This window comes from Moschus berezovskii, chromosome 4, assembly GCF_049115385.1.
Source record: "Moschus berezovskii isolate FMDL1 chromosome 4, NW_MosBer_1.0, whole genome shotgun sequence".
Lineage (NCBI taxonomy): Eukaryota > Metazoa > Chordata > Mammalia > Artiodactyla > Moschidae > Moschus > Moschus berezovskii.
Genome location: NC_142463.1, coordinates 68,127,823 through 68,148,432, shown reverse-complemented (window position 1 = coordinate 68,148,432; position 20,610 = coordinate 68,127,823). Strand labels below are relative to the sequence as shown.

At 38.3% G+C, this 20,610-nt stretch overlaps 1 protein-coding gene and 1 non-coding gene across 2 annotated transcripts in view; one reads left to right on the top strand and one right to left on the bottom strand.

The window, feature by feature from the left end:
• LRRC8C (leucine rich repeat containing 8 VRAC subunit C) overlaps positions 1-20,610 on the bottom strand; it is a 91,957-nt gene that overhangs the window by 69,391 nt on the left and 1,956 nt on the right. The window lies entirely within an intron of this gene.
• TRNAS-GGA (transfer RNA serine (anticodon GGA)) lies at positions 3,319-3,390 on the top strand. The gene has a single exon. It is a non-coding gene; the product is annotated as a tRNA-Ser (tRNA).

The following is a 20,610-nucleotide window of genomic DNA, read 5'->3' as shown; positions in this document are numbered from 1 at the left end:
AAGACCCAGCAATCGCACTCCTGGGCATACACACCAAGGAAACCAGAATTGAAAGAGACACATGTACTCCAATGTTCATCGTAACACTGTTTATAATAGCTAGGACATGGAAGCAACCTAGATGTCCATCGGTAGACGAATGGATAAGAAAGCTGTGGTACATACACACAATGGAATATTACTCAGCTATTAAAAAGAATGTATTTGAATCAGTTCTAATGAGCTGGATGAAGCTGGAGCCTATTATACAGAGTGAAGTAAGTCAGAAAGAAAAACACCAATACAGTATATTAATGCATATATATGGAATTTAGAAAGATGGTAATGATGACCCTATATGTGAGACAGCAAAAGAGACAAATATGTAAAGAAGACTTTTGGACTCTGTGGGAGAAGGCGAGGGTGGGATGATTTGAGAGAACAGCACAGAAACATATATTACCATATGTGAAACAGATCGCCAGTCCAGGTTTGAAGGATGAGACAGGGCACTCAGAGCCGGTGCACTGGGACAACCCTGAGGGATGGGATGGGGAGGGAGGTGGGATGGGGGCTCGGGAGGGGGAACACATATACATCCATGGCTATTTCATGTCAATGTATGGCAAAAACCACCTCAATATTGTAAAGTAATTAGCCTCCAATTAAAATAAATAAATAAATTTTTAAAAAGTCCTATTAACTTACATTATAAAATCAGCAATGCTTTCTTTTAAATTCATATTATTCAGAATAACATATTAAGAGATGTTTTCTTCTAATTTTCTGTTTGCTTTTCCATTGGTGTTGGCTTCTAACTTTTTGGCTTATGGCTTTAAATCTCTTAGCTCTTCAGTTTCTTGGTCAAGCACTTAATAACTTTAAACTTTAAAGATTTTTAAGAGTAGAATCTATCTCATCCTAAATCAGTACAGCTATTTCAATTTTCTGTTGTATTTCCATATTTTTTAATTTAAAAATTTATAGTTTATTACTTGATAATGAAAGGTAATACACAGGTTCAATTTTTATATCAAATGCTGTGTTGTTTTTAAAGATAATGAAGATTCCTTTAATCTTCATTGGTGATTCTAATATAAAAATATTGATGATGCTTAGGTATAATTTTTCTTAAAAGGAGGATATAACTTTCTATTTTCAAAAACAGTATGTCTGTTACTTTCCATAATTTCACTAAATAAATGATTTAGTTGGTATATGAGACATTGAAAGATAGGGAATGACTCTTTTAAAACGTCAGAGAGGTTAAACATTTTCTGACTCTTTCTCAGATTAGTCTAAATGACAGATATACTTTAAAACAGACTTCCAGGTTTCCAAGCAAACACACCCAAATACATTAATTAATATATCATAGCCTTAGACTGTTTTCAAATGCTACACTTACACTACTTATGATGTCATACAAATAATTTTGATTCAGGTTGAATGCGTCAACAGGAAAACATAAAAATTCTAAGCAAACTAATTCTGAGACTCAAGTGATTCCACTGCCAGAAATGTTAGTTAAACCAAACATTGGTACAGCCAAAGAACATCAAGGAACACCACTGTTTTTAACATTTGTGGTTTCCTTGTATAAAAGACCTATTCTGCTCAGATTTGGATATGGCACAAGGGGGCTTTTTAAAAGCAAGGTATATTTCAATTTTTAAAAAAAATCTCAATAAAGCTGAGTGAATGTAAAGATGCTCTCAGATACTCAATATTCTTCAGTCTCTACAAATATGTCTGCTTCTTGACACCTTGTTGCCTCACCTAAAACATTCTTATTTTTGCATATCAAATATTCTAATATGATATGGTCCATTATGCATGGCTCCAGTTTGGGTCTAAAATTCTTTTCCCTTCTAGTGAAGAATGTTGTTGTTGTTTCAATCACTAAGTCGTGTCCGACTCATTTGTGAACCCATGGATTGTTGCCCACAAGGCTCCTCTGCCCATGGGATTTCCCAGGTAAGAATAGTGGAGCAGGTTGCCATTTCTTTTTCCAGGGGATCTCCCAACCCAGGGATCAGACGTACATCTCCTGCATTGGCAGGCAGATTCTTTACCGCTGAGTCACCAGGGAAGCCCCGAGTGAAGAGGTCTCCTGAAATTTTGCAGGAACAGACTGTCATCATACTAAGTATCTTTCCTCTAAACCACTATGACCACTGCTGACTGAGTTTACCAGGCAGACCATTCATAAAGGTGGGGTACGTTCCTTCTTGTGGCACTGACAAGTTATTAATAGTATTTTAATGTAAAACTTCAGGGCAGTTTGTACAAATTCTCTTTGCTATGAAATGATTTCATTTTCACACATTAAGGCTGATTATAAAATCCTTAGTCCAAAGCAATATATGACAACAGTAAAACTAATAAAAGTATTAATATTATTCTTTTATGGGTATACACTACCTCACTGAACATCTGTATTCTGAGAACTCTAAGTTTAGTCATAAGCAGCCACATTAAAAAGTAAAAATGGAAGTAAGTTATCTCCATTCACCATTTTACTCAAAATAATGCAATGGCTGCTGCTGCTGCTAAGTCACTTCAGTCGTGCCCGACTCTGTGTGACCCCACAGATGGAAGCCCACCAGGCTCCTCTGCCCCTGGGATTCTCCAGGCAAGAACACTGGAGTGGATTGCCATTTCCTTCTCCAATGCAGGAAAGTGAAAAGTGAAAGTGAAGTTGCTCAGTTGTGCCCGACTTGTAGCGACCCCATGGACTGCAGCCCACCAGGCTCCTCCGTCCATGGGATTTCCCAGGCAAGAGTACTGGAGTGGGGTACTCATCCGAATGCAATGGTTACAATGCAAAGTTTCAAGCCAGAAAGACCTAGGTTTGAAATCCAACTCTGTGGCAGTCTCTTTAAATCATGCACACTTGGAAAAGTTCTTGGCAGTAAATATGACAGTTATCAACTTCATTATTTAATTAAAATATTAGCCTTCTCTCCTAGGAAGCTTCTGGATTCTAAAAATTCCATTTACTGTATGTTTTTCTATATCTACCATTCATGGAATATGCCTGAAAGTACTCCCAAATTGCGGTGTCCTCTTTGAAACATCTGAAATTCTTAGTGAAAGTTGTTGTCAAGCTAGAGTTCAATATGCAACCAAACTAACTTCCAAATCCGAAAGTAGAATAAATAATATATTTCAGATACTGAAAAGTTCAGAAAACTCAGCTTTATGCATTCTTTCTTTTAAAAGTACTGAGGGATGTAAAGGCAATAAAAAGTTTCTCCCTTGAATTCTGGACGTATATCCAGATGGTAACTTGACATTTACAATTGGATGTTGAATAGGCATTTCATAATAAGTAAGTCCCTGGTGGCTCAGAGGTTAAAGCGTCTGCCTGGAATGCAGGAGACCCAGGTTCGATCCCTGGGTTGGGATGAACCCCTGGAGAAGGAAATGGCAACCCACTCCAGTACTCTTGCTTGGAGAATCCCATGGAGGGAGGAGCCTGGTGGGCTACAGTCCACGGGGTCGCAAAGAGTCGGACACGACTGAGCGACTTCACTTTCACTTCACTTAATAAGTAAGTCCAAAACAGAATTCATTTCAACTCTAAATCTGCTGTCCCCACAATCTTCTACATTATGGTTCCCCTGATGTAAAACCTTGAAGCTAATTTTGACTTCATCTTGCACCCAGGTGTATTCTGTCAGCAAAGCCTAATGGTTCAACTTTTAAACTATATCCAGAATCTGACCATTTCTCATTAATTACACCGCCAGTTGTAGTCCCAGCCACCAGTCTGTCTCATGTGGGTTTTTGCAGCAGTCTCCATGTTTCCGTCCTTGTCTCCTACTGTCTAGTCCGTACCATTTTATTTTTCCTCAACGTGTGCCTTTTTAGAAAGTCAGTGAGGTCAAAACTACTCCTGTACAAATACTACACATGATTTGCCTTTTTAACTCATTCTCTGGTGAGTGTATAGCGTTTTCTTGAGGCTATATGATGTCAGTGAGCATACTGAATGCCAGGCATTAAAGACACATGTAACAAGATAAGACAATGACATTGTCTTTCTTTGGGGGAAAATACAGTTATTTTCATAGAAATGCATTATGTGTGTTAACATGTTTCCTTGTTATTTTAAAATAAGTTAATACATACTTAATAGCTTTAAATTTCTTTGTCATCCTATGGACTGTAGCCCGCCAGGCTCCTCTGTCCACGGACTTTTCCAGGCAAGAATACTGGAATGGGTAGCCATTCACTTCTCCAGGGGATCTTCCCAACCCAGGGATCAAACTTGGGTCTGCTGCATTGCAGGCAGACTCTTTACTGTCTGAACTACCAGGGGAGCCCAATATAGTAAATATTTAGAGTTATAAGCCATGTAAAGCTCTTTAGGAGTCTTCAATTTTTTAAGATTACAGAAGCACTGAAGCCACTGGCTAATGGCTTCTCTATACTGCAACCAGAGTGATCCTTCTAAAACTCAAGTCATACGGGACTACCCTGTGGTCCAGTGGTTAAGAATCCTCTTCCAATGCAGGGTATGTGGGTTTGATCTCTGGTCAGGGAACTAAGACCCCATGTGCCACAGAACAACAAAGTCTATGGGCCTCAACTATTGAGCACTTGCAGTCTAGAACCTGCACACCACAACCAGAGAAGCCCACGAACGGCAACAAAGGTCCCTCAAGCTGCAAGAAAGACCTGACACAGTCAAATAAATACATACATATAATAAATAAAATAAAACTCAAGTCATAGTTTGCCCCTCATTTGCTCAGAACGCTCTAATGCTCCTCACTTCACTCACAGGAGAGGACACACGCTCCACGAGCCTACAGTATCCTCTCCTTTTTTTTTTTTCTGTTTCTATTTTTATTTATTTATTTTTTATTTCTAAAAAAGAATTTTATTAAAAAAGCACAAATGCAAAGAAATGAACAGAGGAAAATTTATGCGTCGAACCTGGACTGGTCACTTATGATAATATACATGCTACAATTCCATTCTCTCCAATCATTCCACCTTCACCCTCTCCCACAGAGTCCCAAAGACTGTTCTAAATGCCTATGTCTCTTTTGCAGTCTCTTATACAGGGTTCAGTATCCTAGCGACTACTTTCCCCTTGCTCAGTGCCTTCCATCCACAGTGGCTTCCTTGATGTTGGCCCATCAGGCCCAGGACAGGCCTTTGTGTTTGCTGTTCCCTTTTCTTGGCTCTCTCTCTCCTCAGACATGAATGGCTCCCTCCCTTCCTCCAGATCTCTGCCTTATGAACCGTATTTTTATTGTTTCTCTTTCCAGATGTTTAAATACTTGTGAATATTTCCCTGTTCTTCTATGGTAGTACTACCCCTTATCTTTGCCGCACATATATTTGTTTACCCTACCCCATCTGTTACAGAGTACGTTATGAAGGATAGTGGCTGGTTTTTAATTTCCTCAAAGGAGAGCAGATCAGGTGGTGGTTTGCACACCCAGTATGGTCTTCAAAACACATGGCTGATCTCAAGGGATTATCTGTCTAAACCTTCAGGCAAGAGCATACTCAACTCAGGGCAGAGAGCCCCAACTCTGTTCAATTTTTAAACAAAGACACAGCCTCTATGAAAATCTGTGGCAAGTCTGATGACTTGGTGTCAGCAAATTCTTTTTAAATTCTTATGCTGAAAGCTAAGCTTCTATGTCTTTTCAAAAGAGCTATGCAATCACTCTTTAGATTCAACTGGAGACCCCTTTATACCACTGGAAGCATTCAGTTTCTCCTTGTATTCCCCACCTTAGCTGAAATACCCCAGGCCCTTTCATTTTTCCCACATAGATTTTGCTTCTTCAATCTTCTAATCCTCTTCCTGATGGTCTTTTGACTCTTTGCCAAGCTTTTCATCTTCCTATTTGTGTAGTCCTAAATTTATTGGGCTTCCCTGGTGGCTCAGAGGTTAAAGCGTCTGCCTCCAATGCGGGAGACCTGGGTTCGATCCCTGGGTCGGGAAGATCCCCTGGAGAAGGAAATGGTAACCCACTCCAGTATTCTTACCTGGAGAATCCCATGGACAGAGAAGCCTGGTAGGCTACAGTCCATGGGGTCGCAAAGAGTCGGGCACGACTGAGCGACAGAACGGAACGGAAATTTTAATATTAATAATGCGGTGTCAAAAGAATCCTAGTGTCTACTTTTATTGTAACCCATTGTATGTTTTTAATATATACTAATACATTGCCTTATAAATGAAAAAGTGTGTCAAATCTGTGTAATATAACTTTTAATATATACTAATACATTGCCTTATAAATGAAAAAGTGTGTCAAATCTGTGTAATATAACTTGCAACCTCCTCCCAGCAAGAAATTAATGTTCCTGATACAATGCTTAATTAAATTATTCTAATAAACCTTAATGACATTAAGATATTCTGGGAGATTAGTTTTACCAACCCAAGCAGTTGATAAATTGTCAACCCTGAGTTTAGTAGCCTTTAACCAAATACTATTTTCTTTTGATGTTGAATCGAACACTTTTCTAATCATTCTCTTTTCCTATAAAATATCCCTATTAAGAGCAAATCTTTGAATCAGCCTACTAGAGAGCTTTTTAAAAAAAAAAAAACCACACCAGTGATAAGTTATCAACCAAGAGTTTAGTAGCCTTTAACCAAATACTACTTTCTTTTGATGTTGAATCTAACATTCTCTAACCATTCTCTTTTCCTATAAAATGTCCCTAGGAAGAGCAAATCTTTGAATTAGCCTACTAGAGATCTATTGTAATTCTCTGATACATGCTAACAACAAAATTATCTTTTTTTTTTTAAATGCGGGCATCAGTAAACTTATCCTATAGTGGGAAAGTAAAAGTGAAAGTCCCTTTGCTCAGCCCTGTCTGACTCTTTGCCACCCTCATAGACTGTAGCCTACCAGGCTCCCCTGTCCATGGAATTCTCCAGGCCAGAATACTGGAGTGGGTAGCAGTTCCCTTCTCCAGGAGATCTTCCCAACCCAGGGATTGAACCCAGGTCTCCCACATTGCAGGCAGATTCTTTACCATCTGAGCCACCAGGGAAGCTTTACAGATAGAGAGATAGTAAATATTTAGGCCTTATAGATCACATCTGGTCTATGTTATATATTCTTTAAAATTTCTTTAAACAACCCTTCAAAAAATGTAAAAACCAATCCCAGCAAGCAGGCCATACAAAACCAGGTTGCAGACCTAAACTACACAGCCCATAGTTTGCTGATTTTTGTTGTCATGGTTCTTGAAGGTCCCATGGAGATTTGCTCATTGCAAAACAGCAGCCACTGGATCAAGGAACTTCATGGTATGTACACTACTGAGATCCCTTGCTTCTCTTCCTGAGCCTGGAGTGTTTTTTTGCTGATCTACAGCAATTTTATCTCTTGAATGTCAAAATCTGGTGGCCACCTGAAAGGACTCTTGTTCCACTGGGTTTACGATGATTTACTATCTGAATTGAGAGCTTGGAGAGCAGTCTGGACCATAAGAATTGGTTAAACTTGGGGTTGGAGTTAAAGAACTCCTCCCCAAGATGAGATCAGAGAGGTATTTTGATATTTGAGTGACGTAAAGGACTCCCAAGAGGGGGAGTCAAGTATAGAATCCAAAGTTTCCATGCCATATTTTAAATTTGAGAATTTCAATGACCAGTGTTTTGAATTTGACACATTCCACAGCCAAATCTCTGCCCTTCAAAAGGAAGCTTAGGATAAACAACTATGCATTTTTAGGGGAAAAAAAGTATCTAAAACTTGGAAGTGAGGCAAAAAGAGGGCAGATATCCTTTTATTATTATACTGCAGAACTGTTTAACTGGCCTACCCAAGAATAATTTAGGGAAATATATTTTGACTTGATAATTACTACTGATTACATCCCAGGCTTGTAGATTTTTGTTCAGTAGAAAAGAAAACCCAAAACATATGCTTTTTTATTGCCCTGAAGGACATTACCTAGTTTTGTATCTAACCTAGTAATGTTATTTTAACATTCATTTTTCAAACAGTTCCTGGAATGCTCTTTGAACTAAATGCTTTGCCATCTTACCAGCTCCCTCAATGAGGAGTTGAATAAATCTTTGACAGGTTCATTCTATATTCATCGAGTCATGTTTAACTTTTTAAACATTATCCCTTGACGACATTCACAGAAGTCTTATCTTGTGTTTGCTTACAGTGGGTTTGTTTGTGTATATGTTTGCATTTGTATTCACATTTGTCTAACAGTTAAAAAACTGTATGCAGGAATTGATTCAGAGATCTTTTTGTATATTTGCCTGTTTCTATAGTTATTTACAGTGCTCTGTTTTTGTTTGTTCGTTTATTTTGTGGTCAGTGAATTCTTTGGCCACTTACTACAACTATATTTTTTCCCTTGCTTTGAATATCTCTAAGAATGAAGGTTAAGTGGTCAGTTTGTCCTTATTTCCCCTAGAAAAACACCTCCTTAAATAGGTTCAGTTTGAAATAAAGGGAGAAGGGGAAATCTGCTTGGGTGATTTCATAAGGCTGTGTTAGTAAAGAGTCAAGGGAAATTTCTGTCAGGAATTGGTCTGACAGTGGGTTAAAAGAATAGTTCAAATAGATAAAAAAGATGGAATCTACAATTTAAAAAGACAGCCCCTCTCTCACCTTCCTGGGCAAAAGAGTAGTGCCTGAAAGAATGTTAGCCAAGGAAAGGTGTTTTACTTTTAAAAGTGTCTTTCCCTCTTTCCAGAGGGAAATTAACAGGACTGTAAAGACTAAATGAATTCACATATTCCAAGCAGGAGGTAATAAACACATATACCTAGAATAAAGAAACACAAAAAATATTCACCACTGTCTTACAACAAGAAGAAGAAAAATGCACAAAAGGGAAGTTTGGAGGTAATGGGTGAAATTGTCAGTAAGAATGAGGAACTAAAACCTATGCAAATAGCTTTCTGGTCACCCTTCAACAGCTCTTTCTATATTTCTCAATCAGAATGTTTAATTCAAAGAGATTTAGCAAAGCTTTATAGTACTCTGCACTGAATTACATAAAATTCAAAGTTCAATTGATATTCCTGATAATGAGTATTCGGGACAAATTAAACTATTTTCTTAAATTTCACTAAAAGACAGTTAAAAGTCTTAGCCCTGATTTTATTCTAGATTGGGAGATCATGAAAAAAATTATACCTCATTTATACCATAGTATTAAACACAGAGACACCAGATAACCCAGCAATTCCACCTCTACACAGATCTACCTAACAGAAATCAAAACATATGTCCACACAAAAACTTGTATGATTGTTCATAGGAGGCTTACTCCTCACAGCCTCAAAGTGGAAGCAACCTGAATGAATGTCCATTAATTGAAGAATGGAAAAAGAAAATATGGTATACCCCTATAATGGAATGTTATTTGGTAATTAAAAGGAATGCTGTATTGATACATGCCAAAACTCAGATGAGTCTTAAATATATACTAAGTGAAAGAAGCCAGTCACAAAAGATTACATATAACATGATATCATTTACTGAAATTTCTACAACAGGCAAATCTATAGATCCTGAGGACAGATAGCTGCCTAGAGCTTGGGAGAAGAAGTGAAGGTATGTTGGGGAGTGAGAGTTTATGGGTACAGATTTTTTTGGGGAGGTGATGAAAATGTTCTAAAACAGAGAGTATGGTAATGGTTGTACAATTCTGTAATTATTCTAAAAATCACTAAATTATATACATTAAAAAAATAAGTGTTATAGAAGGTGGGTTATATCTCAATAAAGCTGTTAAAATGTATTTTAGTTCCTACATGACTGACCTGTTCTCTGATAGGATGCCTGTTTAATTGGAAGTTACTAACTTCTTTGTATTTGTCTCATGAAAGTGCAACTGAAATTGTTAGTCACTCAGTCATGTCCGACTCTTTGAGACCCCATGAACTGTAGTCCGCAAAACTCCTCTGCCCATTGAATTCTCTAGGCAAGAATACTGGAGTAGGTTGCCATTCCTTTCTCCAGGAGATCTGTCTTCGCAACCCAGGGACTGAACCTGGGATTCTCACATTGCAGGCAGATTCTTTACCGTTTGAGCTACCAGGGAAGCCCATGGTCAGATCATTTTTGTTGTTGTTGCTGAGAATTATGTTTTATTTGATATATAAAACTGAGAATACAGCATCTCAGATAGTTCTGAGAAACAGCTCCCCAAATCATTATTTACACTAAAAATTTATGTCTTTGTACATATGTTCAACAACACTGAATTATAACTACTGCCAGTTTATTTAATGGTTGAGGTACTCCTACAGTAATGTGAAACCATGAAATGTCATATTTCTCTGATACATTCTAATATGAACTGTGATTATATCATTTTTAAATGGCAGTATAAACTGTAATTAAAGACAATTAATATGAAGACTTAGGACTAATAATTAATTAATGAACAACCTTTGGCAAATAATATCATGATAGTTTTAACCCATGTATCATATCTATACATAAATATAATTTGCTCTTTATAACATTTAAATAATAATACTATGATTATAACATGCTTTATAAAATTTACTTTATCTTAAGAACTGAAGTGTAACACTTTAAATACTGTCATTCACCATTGTTTAGCTTATGTGATTTACATGATAAATAATACACTGAAATAAAATTAACTGTTTTTAATTAGCTTAATAGAATAGGTAATTGGTAACTAAGAAAAAACTTTTCCCAATATGAAGATGTAGAATTATTTACTTACCATATATTCTACCTAATTGACAAAAGGTATTTTTTCCCTCACTCAAACCAAATGTGTTCTTTCAGAAGGGGCAATTAGCTTTCCTGCTTTTGTGCTGCTTTTTGAAATTTAAAAATCATAAATAACTAAAAGCAAACAAACAGAACAATAGGAGATTCCTGGACTTTAGAGAAATTAAAATTCTGAGATTTCTTAAACACTTTCTTCAGTTCAGTTCAGTCGCTCAGTCGTGTCAGACTCTCCGTGACCCCATGAATCACAGCACGCCAGGCCTCCCTGTCCATCACCAACTCCCTGAGTTCACCCAAACTCAAGTCCATTGAGTCGGTGATGCCATCCAGCCATCTCATTCTCTGTCGTCCCCGTCTCCTCCCACCCCCAGTCCCTCCTAGCATCAGAGTCTTTTCCAGTGAGTCAACTCGTTGCATGAGCTTAGTTGTAGTTAATAAGCCAGCCACCCATATGGCCTTCTCTTATTACTGGGCATCTGTATTCTTATCTGACAACATTTTAAAATATTGGTTTAAGATTGTTTCTAATTTAGAGCAATAAAAAAGGAGCAATTTTTTAAAAAATATTCAAAACACGTTTGAGACACATTAGACAGCCTCTGGGTAACACCAAATGTGTGCTCCCTCTCCTATAATCCAGGATGCGGTAGTCACAAGTAAGAGATGCTGGAAATAATTAGTTTTAATTGATTTGCTCCTTAAATTCCTTAATTAGGTCAACAGTAGGCTGTTCTGTTTACTGCAGTGACATTATGGGGAGAGCTGTTAAGTAAAAACGTTAAATAAAATGTTATTAATGTGATTATGTTATTAGATACCCTTTCAGGATAAGTAAAATCATTTTCAAGTTCAGGTACAAGGCCAGACTGAAACAGTCAGTGACAACAGATTTATTTCAAAGATTTTGTTTCTAAATTTTAAATACCCACGTGTTAATTAGAGATGAGTGTGGCATTTATCTTTAGCTGTTGCTTTGTAGATTCCTTGGGATATGGAATCCTAATTTCAAACACAAAGTCTGTAAGTAGACATACTTTTACTTCTTCCTTCCCAACTGTTAGGCAAGAATCCAAGGACCTTGAACCCATATTTTTTAATCTAGCCTAACAGTAATATCTAACCATCCACTTGGCTTATAAAATGTCCCTAGTCAGGATGAATTTTTAAACTACTTCTGACCTACCAGAAGTCTTTTACATGTAAGACTAAAATAAAACTGTAACACAGACTCAAAAATGATTTGTCCAAAAAGTGTTTTCTAACAGTTTCTTCAGTCTACTAGTTATCCATCACCATCTCCATAGGATTAACTTTACTTTTGCCCTAATGGCATGTAGTTAGTCTTTTTCCATCTTGCATTTCACTCATTTATTCATTCAATAAATATCTACTGATCCTTTGCAAACATATTAGGTACTATTCTAAATACTGGTGATATAGAAATGAACACAACAAAACAAACAAAAGTCAAGTATATTGTATGTTTGGTTTATTTATTTTTCTTCAAGGTACAATCCTATACTTTCCTTAAGTGAATTTCAGTGCTCAGTTTTAACTGTTTCCTTCATTTTTATTTTATTTTGCCAAGCTCATTTCCAACTCTTGCTTCAACACTACATTATGCACCATGGAGCCACATACAGAAATAAAAGACATGCTATACCATCAGATCCTTAGATAAAATGCTTAAACACTCAACAAAGATCCAAACCCTAGACACACCCTTAGTGCTAGCTCCTCAACTTTCACCATTTTCTGGTTACAGGGATCTACATAGCTGTGCATTAACTACAAAGGTATTTTTGTGTGCTATATATAGTATTTCCTAACTTTGCTGATGGGAAATTATTCTGGACCTTGCTTATTTCAAGGGACATAATATAAATTAGCTTGAAGGTGTTTTCTTAATGAAGATATTCTCATAGTTATTTTTAAAAGTCAAGGTGTTATTAGCTAAATGACCCCCAAAGTATTTTTCCAGAAGCTGGATTTATAGGTTATACCATTCCTATTTAAAAAAGATATTTGAATCTGTTTCTAATTTTAATACATTCCTAAGGTATTCAAGAAAGAGTAGTTAGTAATTTTTATTGATTACTGGACCCATGAGTTTTCATCTATTTAGCTTATGTAGTGACTTTTATCTAGGATTTGTTTTGAAGTTCTGACTTCATGTTTTATAGAATACTCCAAATTTCCAATGACATATAGAAATATTTCTGTGTACATATGTCACAACCCTATTAAGAAGAGTAACTTCTAATTACACTCTTAAATTTCATTTCTAGAATTTAAAATAACAGAACGGGATATACTGTAAGATGACAGGTTAGAAACTTTAGTGCAAAATGTATCATTAAGTGTTTATTCCACAAATGTTTCTTGAGCAGCTCTGATCCAGTCACTGTGCAGGTGCCGTGGATACAGAAGTGAACAAGACCAATATGGCCAAATGGCCTCTGCCCTCATGGGACTTTCAGTGCAGCTCTAAAAATGAAACAAAGAGAAAAGATGTGGAAAACAAAGATATTTCTGAAGCCTAGAGGGGAAAGGAGAGAGGGAAAGAACAATATGGTTAAAATAAAAGCTGAAAGAAGAAGATGAGTTGTGGTGGAGGAAGGAGCATGCAAAGGCTGTGTGTGTGTGTGCTCAGTGGTGTCCAGCTCTTTGCAACCCCATGGACTACAGCCCACCAGCATCCTCTGTCCACGGAATTCTCCAGGCTAGAACACTGGCGTGGGTTGCTATTTCCTTCTCCAGGGGATCTTCTTGACCCAGGGATCAAACCCTCAGCTCTTGTGTCTCCTGCACTGGCAGGCGGATTCTTTACCACTGGCGCCACCTGGGAAGCCCACAGCGTCCAAATGCCAAAAGAAGCCATTATATAAAGAAGCCAAGCTCCTCTAATCCTAAAAGCTCTGAGATTCCATGTCAGAAACCCAAGCTTATGCTCCCTATGGAACCAGAGCATGGAAACAAACACGAAAAAGCTAAGAGTGACTTCAGAAGTCCCACCCCCACCACCAAATATTTACTTGTTGTGAGTTAAAATTTCTTTGAAAGGGAACACAGTGTTTCATAATAGTAAACAATTGCCATAAAATGCAAATGCTCTAATAAAGACAAACTAATTTATACTCATTAAAACTGAACAATCACAAGAATGAATGGTTAGTATCAGAGCCTTCCCAGCATAACAGAAGTAAGTAAATAAAAGATGTTGCACATTTAAAGTCTGGGGAGGGTTTCCCACCCCTGAAACAAAAGAATGCAGGTAGAGGCAGGTCTGAAAGATAACTTAATGAATGTAATAATGTTGCCAAGATGAAACTGGAACAACCGGAAGATATATTTTTACAAATATATTTCAGCTTAAGAGTCAATGAAATATCATTTCTTATAAAGGAAAAATGTGTATGTATACACTGTTCTTCATGTCTTTTAGTTCCACATGGCTCAATTGTGATTTTCAAACATAATCTAGAATTATGTTCCTCCATTTGTTCTCAATAGGGGGGGCAATCTTGTCCCTGTCAAACACTTGGTTTGCTGTGTGCTGTGCTTAGTTGCTCAGTTGTGTACAACTCTTTGTGACCCCATGGACTGTAGCCCGCCAGGCTCCTGTGTCCGTGGGGATTCTCCAGGCAAGAATACTGGAGTGGGTCACTGGATCTGCAGGGCAGAGTAAAAGAATCTTCAGGTTGCAGCCTGCCAACAGGCCACAGTACCTAAGAGGGTAGACAGGGTATCTGTGGCATTACAATGTATCTAAAAATATGTATCTCTGGAAGGAAGGTAGGCATGAACTAAAGGTTGAGAAATGCTTCCCTAAGAGCTTCCTTACTCTTTCTTGCCCGTCTAGCCTTTGGGCAGTGTTTGAGTTCAGCCAAACTAACTTTCCTCCTTGCTCTTCCTTCCCACCCATCTCCAGTAAGGACAGAGCTTTCATTCTTCTGAGTTCTTTAAAGAACCTATAGTTCTCCTGGATGCCTTTGACCTCAAATACCCAGTCATCTGGAACACTTTCAGTTGTTTCCCTAAACTTTACAACATTTTTCTTAAAACTGGTACTTGAATTTTGCCTTTTTCTCTTTTCTTAATTGTATTCCTTTTCTGAATATTACCATGTCTCTACTGACTGCCATTCACAGACTATAGAATCATATTCTAAAAGGATAATACATCCAACACCAGAAAAGGATTTTAAATTCACTGCCTTAACTTATGACAGAGCGTTACACTTTTAAGTAGGTAGCCCAGGCTATTTTTTTGTTCCATGCCTTTATTGGAAAAGAGTCCAGGTATTCTCTACCTTTTAATACGTTTAGGAGATTTTCACTATATCTGCCGAACTATCTATTTTACGTAAAGTTCTGAGATTACCCTCTTGCCTTTCTGTGGCTGTGCTGAGAGCAAATGGAAGTACGTTCTTGTTCTAGGTCTTGGAGGCCACACTAGTTTCCACTCTTGCCCATCTTGACCCCACAGTATCTTTCCTATTTCTATAATCCAAGAATGACCCATATCTAGCAAACCTATTATTAATAATAAATAATAGTATTTGTTATTGTCAGAGGGTGTTGCAGCGTGTGAGATATATATATACACACACACACAGACATATATATAGGGAGAACATAGCATAGTATTGTAAAATTACAGTGTTTCACTTCTTTTACCTGTTCCTTGAAAATTTTTCCACCTCTGATATTTGTGGTGAGACTACCTGGGTCTTTTCTCTCATGCTAATTCTCTCATTATTCTCTCATAATTCTAACAGAAGCAGAAGATATTAAGAAGAGGTGGCAAGAATACACAGAAGAACTGTACAAAAAAGATCTTCACAACCAAGATAATCACGATGGTGTGATCACTCACCAGGCGCCAGAAATTGTGGAATGTGAAGTTGAGTGGGCCTTAGGAAGCATCACTATGAACAAAGCTAGTGGAGGTGATCGAATTCCAGTTGAGCTATTTCAAATCCTGAAAGATGATGCTGTGAAAGTGCTGCACTCAATATGCCAGCAAATTTGGAAAACTCAGCAGTGGCCACAGGACTGGAAAAGGTCAGTTTTCATTCCAATCCCAAAGAAAGGCAACGCCAAAGAATGCTCAAACTACCGCACAGTTGCACTCATCTCACATGCTAGTAAAGTCATGCTCACGTGAACCATGAAATTCCAGATGTTCAAGCTGGTTTTAGAAAAGACAGAGGAACCAGAGATCAAATTGCCAACATCCGCTGGATCATGGAAAAAGCTAGAGAGTTCCAGAAAAACATCTATTTCTGCTTTATTGACTATGCCAAAGCCTTTGACTGTGTGGATCACAATAAACTGTGGAACATTCTGAAAGAGATGGGAATACCAGACCAGCTGACCTGCCTCTTGAGAAACCTGTATGCAGGACAGGAAGCAATAGTTAGAACTGGACACGGAAGGACAGACTAGTTTAAAACAGGAAAATGAGTATGTCAAGGCTGTATATTGTCACCCTGCTTATTTAACTTATATGCAGAGTACATCATGTGACATGCCAGGCAGGATGAAGCATAAGCTGGAATCAAGATTGCTGGAAGAAATATCAATAACCTCAGATACGCAGATGACACCACCCTTATGGCAGAAAGTGAAGAAGAACTAAAGAGCCTCTTGATGAAAGAGAAAGAGGAGAGTGAAAAAGTTGGCTTAAAGCTCAACATTCAGAAAACTAAGATCATGGCATCCGGTCCTGTCACTTCATGGTAAATAGATGGGGAAATGGTGGAAACAGTGGCTGACTTTATTTTGGGGGGCTCCAAAATCACTGCAAATGGTGATTGCAGCCATGAAATTAAAAGACACTCCTTGGAAGGAAAGTTATGACCAACCTAGACAGCATATTAAAAAGCAGAGACATTACTTTGTCAACAAAGTTCCGTCTAGTCAAGGCTATGGTTTTTACAGTAGTCATGTATGGATGTGAGAGTTGGATTATAAAGAAAGCTGAGCACAGAAGAATTGATGCTTTTGAACTGTGGTGTTGGGGAAGACTCTTGAGAGTCCCTTAGGCTGCAAGGAGATTCAACCAGTCCATCCTAAAGGAGATCAGTCCTGGGTGTTCATTGGAAGGACTGAAGATGAAGCTGAAACTCCAATACTGTGGCCACCTGATGCAAAGAAGTGACTTATTAGAAAAGACTCTCATGCTGGGAAAGACTGAAGGCAGGAGGAGAAGGAGACGACAGAGGATGAGATGGTTGGATGGCATCACCAACTCAATGGACATGAGTCTGGGTAAACTCCTGGTGTTGGTGATGGACAGGGAGGCCTGGTGTGCTGCAGTTCATGGGGTCGCAAAGAGTGGGACATGACTGAGCGACTGAACTGAACTAAACTGAATTCTCTCATGAAAGTCAATTTGATTGTATCCTCCATACTGTGCCATGATTAGTCCTATTTTCAACCAAGAGGTTTGAAATCCTCCTTGCTTTTGATTTCAACTTTCTCTCTAAGGCAGGTACAGGTATACCTGCTTTTTGAAAGTTCCCTTTACACCACTTCACTTTTATGAAAGACCTATAGTGGTGCCTGTTTTGACTAACTGAAAGAATGGTTTTGCAGTAAGCAGGAATACAGAGTCAGTGAACACCCAGGGCAGCAGTGACAGTGGCACCGCCAAGCTCCTTCCCCAGGAACTACACTCAGCATCTCCACATCAAGCCCCATATATCTGAACAGTATCTGTGAGCATCTGCGCTTTATCTACATGTATTCTGTGCATCCGTTCGTAAGATGTGTCCTAAGATAACTGTTCCCTTCCCTTTATGCTATTTCAGCTTACATAAATTTTCAGAGGAACTCTGCTTGCAGATAATGGGGGAAACCTGCATTTCTTTCCCATAGGTAAATTATAATCCTAATTAAAGAAATCCATCGGGATCATTACCCCATCTAAAGTGCCAAACTACTCAAATACTGTTGATGTACTCAAATATATTTACAACCTAATGAAGTTACTATACCACCACGGAAGCAACTGATCAATGAAACATAGCTATCTTACCTGGTACCTAATGGCCAAGGCTTTGAAGAACTGTGGCCTTCCAGTAAATGTAATGGCAGTTAAAGGAGTGAAGAAGGCTGGGATGAACAAGTCTCATAATAAAGAGGAGGGTGCCACTATTCATTTAACAGAGACAAACAACTTGGGTGTGTTTCCTAAATATTGTGAGGATCTCTCTCTGAACATCTAACTCATCTTTCATTCAGGAAATTGAAACTATGTTTTATTTGAAGCAAAGCATATAAAGAAATAGAAAAATGTCCCTGTCTTCAAAGAGTTTACAGTTTTTTGTAGGATATTACTTGGACAAATAACCTTAAAAAATGTAAAAATCATTAGGGGGACATGTTATTTGAATTATAAGTGAACTGACAAATGATTAAAAATGGAAAGTCTATAGCTCACGTAGGAGGTAGCATTTAGGTTGGGCCTTGAAGTAGATGCAGAGCATCAGCTGGTAGAGAATTGGTGAAGGGTGAGGTATGTGGTGGGGAGATACTAGGATTGCCATGGTGTTCTGAGTGATAAACAAGGCTGAGATATCAGGAGAGGCAGAAAACAGGACAGTGCATTTGCCAAGATATACAAATTCCATCCCAATGAAAGATGAGTACTAATATTCTAAAAAATGTGCAGAGTAGGGCAAAGGAAAAACTACATAAGGTGGGTAAATGTTTATAAGTCAAGACTACAAAAAAAAGGATGTGATTCAAAAGTTAAAGATGCTAAAAAGCAGATAAGCCTTTATATAAAGAGTGAATCAATAACAGTGCTGACTAAATGCGATATGCATGTAAAATATGCAAATGTAAAATTAAGTAGAAATTTCAATCAGTGGTAGAATACAGTAATTCTTATCATTTACTAAGTATCTACTAGGTGACAGGACCACATTTTGTCCCATTGTGCTAAGTCGCTTCAGTCGTGTCTGACTCTGTGATCCTATGGACTGTAGCCCACCAGGCTCCTCTGTCCATGGGATTCTCCGGGCAAGAATACAAGAGTGGGTGGCCATGCCCTCCTCCAGGGGATCTTCCTGACCTAGGGATCAAACCCGCTTCTCTTATGTCTCCTGCATTGGCAGGCAGATTCTTTACCACCAGTGCCATCTGGGAAGCCCTTTGTCCCATTACTTCATGGCAAATAGAAGGGGAAAAAGTAGAAGCAATGACAGGTTTTATTTTCTTGGGCTCCAAAATTACTGCGAATGGTGATTGCAGCCATGAAATTAAAGGACGCTTGCTCCTTGGAACGAAAGCTAAGACAAATGTAGACAGTGTATTAACAAGTTAAGACATCACTTTGCCAACAAAGGTCCATATACTCAAAGCTATGGTTTTTCCATTAGTAATGTATGGATGTGAGAGTTAACCATAAAGAAGGCTGAGCATCAAAGAATTGATTCTTTCAAACTGTGGTGCTGGAGAAGACTCTTGGACAGCAAACAGATCAAACCAGTCGATCCTAAAGGAAATCAACCCTGAATATTCATTGGAAAGACTGATGCTTAAGCTGAAGATCCAATACTTTGGCCACCTGATGCAAAGAGCCGACTCATTGGAAAAGACCCTGATGCTGGGAAAGATTGAGGGCAGAAGAAGGGGGTGGCAGAGGATGAGATGGTTGGATGGCATCACTGACTCAATGGACATGAGTTTCACCAAACTACAGGTGACAGTGAAGGACAAGGAAGCCTGGTGTGCTGCAGTCCATGGGATGGCAAAGAGTCAGACATGATTTAGTGACTGAACACACAACACACAGGTTTCAGGAGCTGTCCTTTGTAAGCACTGTTACATTGAATGCACACAGTGATCCAGCTCGGTAGGCTTTACTTATAAGCCCATCACACACCAAGAAACTGTGGCTCAGAGAAGCTCAATGATGTGAATTAGTTGGCACTTGTTCTATGCAGTAGAGCCAGAATCTGTACCAGCTTTTCCTATGTTGAGGCCATGCCGTTTATCCCATACCAGTCTACAATGATTTATATTTTAAGAGACATTAAGTGAATTAAGGATACCTGCATTATGATACCTGTCACCGTGTTGGTTGCAATATGCTTTCATGAGTGTTCTGGGCCTGGAGACACAGCCAGCACTCCAGGGATTGAGTATAAAGTCTTTGGGAGTGTGTTGCAGCTCACGAGGGCATCATTATCATGTGAATGAGAATAGCTGATGAGCCAGAGTGAAACGTTCATTAGGTTAAGCTCTAAATCAGTCATATAATAGAGAACAGTGGCAAGACGAGGGGTTTGGGAAACAGATGGCCCTGATTCCAAATGTGAATTCTGCTAGGTACCAGAAAACCCTGAACAGGTGACCTGACTTTCTTAATCCCCCATTTCCTCATACAGTCCTTATAGTAAGTTAACAATAAATTTATTTAGGTAAAAAAAAAAAAGAGAGGCAGCTTTGAATAACAAAAAAGTAAATCACTAAGACTAGAGAATTTGGATATATGTATTTCTATAACAGATTCACTTTGCCGTACACCTGAAACTTAGGCAACACTATAAATCAATTATACCCCAATACCAACTTAAAAACAAGAAAAAAAGAACTAGAGGCTTGGCTTCATTCAGGCATTAACTCAGCTGTATGGTCTTGGATAAGTCACACACTCTGAGCCTCTCTCTTCTGTGATGTGTGAATGGCCATCTGCCTTAAGGGTTTGTTGTCAGATTTTGAGATCATGCATGTCAGGCACCTACAATAATGCTCCATATTAGATTATTAACACCACACTTGGAAAAATAAGTGTGTATTTCCACTCTATTTCTTTTTTAAACTTGGGTTTTACTATGAAGTTATAGGTGACTACAACTTAAGTACAAACTGTTAAGAAT